The sequence below is a fragment of the Solanum stenotomum genome, chromosome 2 (assembly GCF_019186545.1).
Source record: "Solanum stenotomum isolate F172 chromosome 2, ASM1918654v1, whole genome shotgun sequence".
Classification (NCBI taxonomy): domain Eukaryota; kingdom Viridiplantae; phylum Streptophyta; class Magnoliopsida; order Solanales; family Solanaceae; genus Solanum; species Solanum stenotomum.
The window spans coordinates 19,336,057-19,339,636 of NC_064283.1; positions in this window are offsets into that span (position 1 = coordinate 19,336,057).

Below are 3,580 nucleotides of genomic sequence, written 5' to 3' on the forward strand. Positions count from 1 at the left end.
GCAATAAATGTTAATGTATCGATGGATTATTTTTCAAAATCAATATTTTGAGACCATTTATCTCCCATGTTATGTTACTAGCTCCATTATAACATTATCCACATATTTTGAATGGACTGAATGATTGTTTTGAAAGTAAAAATTAGACTTTTTCCTTGAATGAGCATGCCAATGTATCACTAACATGTACAAAATTGATAAATCATTCCATCACTTCATTATTTTATAAGGGAAACTTTCAAAAATAACTGTAATTTGATCTTAATTAGAGATCTATAACTATTCTTAATTACGAATTATAGATACACGTTAAGGTAAAGATAGAGTAAGTGAGACTAGGAAAGGGAGGAAAGAGACGAGCGAGATCTGAGAGAGAGAGAGGAGAGATGTTGAATATTCGTTGTACCAGGTTGTATCACAAATACAATTGATAGAATTGATTTGTATCAAAATGAAAACAATTGTATAAAAAAAAAACTATTGTGTTTAACTACATATTAGGAGGAGAGAGGCAAGCGATATCGAGAAGGAGGAGAGAGACGAGCAAAATCAAGAGAGGGAGGAGAGATGATGAATACATGTTGTATTTGTTGTATCACGAATATAATTGATACAAAATAAAAATACAGTTGGTACAAAATACAAGTATAACTATCTGAATACAATTGATTTGTATCATGCATATATTGAATATAATTGTATCAATTTGTATTAACGAACGCCAATGTATCGACGAATACAATTGGCAAAATACAAATGAAAAAAGACAAATATACCCCGAACTATCATAAAAGTATATCAATACACTCCGTCATACTTTCAGGACATTGATATCGTCTAATTTTTGGGGTGTGTATATACCCTTTGGACTAACAGAGAGATATGTGTCTCAATCTTAAAGACCTACCCAACATTTATTTAATTTTTATCCATAATTAAAAACCCACCCTACTAATTAAAAACTCATCCAAATAACTACACAAACACCCAAATTATAACCCAAAACCCCCCAAAAAGAATTCACTTTCTTTCAACCATTTAATTTCCTAAATCAAATTGTTTCTTTCCGCCGAGATTTTCTTTGTAGGGGATTGAACAATCTTGGAATAAGCTGAAATAGATGGCGACATGAAATTCTTGGAACCCTTTGCCAGTGAATTTAATTTCGGTGCTTTGGATCCATTCTCCTTCTCGTTGAATCTGAAGAAAAAAAACTCAACAAAAAACAAAAACAACAAAGTAAATTAAAATATCTTGCATTAATTTTTTATATTTGTTTGAAATGTATATTTTGTGGACTCCATAGCCATGCCTAAGTGAAGTCTTTTGGGAGTTTAGGGAATTAGATGACTCTCTGATGAACTATTGCACTTCACTGTGCTTATGGACACTTAATCAAGTTTCCTCATGTACTCATTACATATCATCTTGAATCTATTATAACCATGATGAATTGTAGTCTTGTTCTTTCCGGCTAAGTAAATCAAAATCATATTTATTTCTATTCATCAAAATCTATTTCAAGAATATTTCCAATCCCTTTCAACCATAAAAAATGATTTGAGCTCGAAATTTTCAATTTGATTGTAGATTCACTATAAAGTTTGAAGCTTTGTTTATTAATGGTGATATTATTTTCAACTCCTTTCAATAATAACAAAACAATTTGAGTTCGAAATTTTTGATTTGATTGCAGATTCACTTTTAAGCTTGAAGCTTTATCCATCAATGGTGATAATATTTTCAGCCTCTTTCAACAACCATAAATTAATTTGAATAAAAAATTGAAATGAGGTCTCTCGATTTTCATGGAAAGGACATGCTCGTGTGTCTTTGTTTAGTGATACTTAGAGAATGGCTAAATTTGAATATGGATTGAAGAATACATTTTTTTTAGTAAATTTTAGGTTTAGCAAACATAAAAATTATATTTGTATTTTATATCTATAATTTGCATAATTGCGCTCCATAGCAAACATAATGTTTGCTATGGAGCATTAGATTGTATAAATCGCTGGCAAGAGCATCAGTTTTGTATAATTTCGCTGGCAGGCCTTTCGTTTGTATAAAAGCACAACAATTGTATATGTATATAGGTTAGATAATTGTATATATGTAACTACTATGTATATGTATCAATGATTGTGTTTGTATATCTGCATAAAATTTGAATTTGTATACAATTGAATCAAAATAAAACGTTTGTATATCAAATCTCTCTTTCTCTCTCGCTTTAAACAACACAAATTATACATTGTAATTTGTATAATCTGAGTTTGTATAAAGAGAGAAAGACAAAAGAGAACTGGGCAGGAGAAGATTTGTATTTGTATAATTATAAGTGTAGAGGACGAAAATATATGTATTTGTATTTGCATATACAGTTTTCTCTCGCTTTATACAAACACAAACACATTTTATACATTTGTGTTTGTATAATGTGAGAGGCGAGGGAGAGACTGCCAGCTAGAAACGAGAGTGGCGAGCGAGAATTTAAGGGAGAGAGGCGAATGGCAACAGTTTGCTATGGGTTACAATTATATCAAACTGTGGTTATAACATTTAATTTGAATTAATAGTTTGCTATTATATACAATTTTCTTTTTTTTAGTTTTCAATGAGATGAAGTGGATCTGTTTTTTTTAAAAAAAAATGTCATAGTATTTTAATATGGGTCATGGGTGGATAAATTATGTAAAATTGGTGATTTTTTTTTTAAAATTTTCGGATAAAAATAAAAAAAATTGGGTAAATTATTAGATGATGACACGTGTCTCTCCATTAGTCCAAAGGGTATATACACTCCAAAATTTAGACGGTAAGGATATCAATGTCCTGAAAATATAACAAAGGATATTGACATACCATTTATGATAGTTCCGAGGTATATTTGTCCTTTTCCCAAAAACAAATTGTCATAATACAATTGATACATGATACAGTTAATACATAATATAAAATATAATTGAAATGGAATACAAATACATTTGATACATAATACAAAATATAATTGTCATATTATGTGGAATGTTTTTGAGCTATAGTTGTTTGGGCTGGAAAGGTGGCGGGGGGAGATAGGAGGGGGAAGGGGTAGGAGGAGAGAGGCAAGAGAGTTGAAGAGAGGAGATAAAAGTTTGCTATTAAATTTTACTTATAGCTACAGATTGTAATGTTTTAAGCTATAATAATTTATCGTAATTACATATCACACGTTTCCTTGTTATATAATTTTCCCTATAATGATTAGTTAGATATAAATATCAATTTACCCATTAAACACTCACTTGAGTCAATTAAGTACATTAAAGAATTGTGTATTTTTTTTTTTATCTTTAACAACATCCATCAAATTTAACAATAGTCAATCCTTTGAAAGAAATATCAAGATAACATAGAATATTATTAATATTATTATTATTATTATTATTTGTATATCTTTACTTTCTTATAATTGATCTGGTTGTGATCTAGATAGTTGTTGAAGTTATTTGGAAGGAAAAAAAATTAAAGAGTATATTGGAGATTTGTTTTATTTTATATTAAAAATTAAAAAAAAATAGTCAGGATCCCCTCTTTAGCC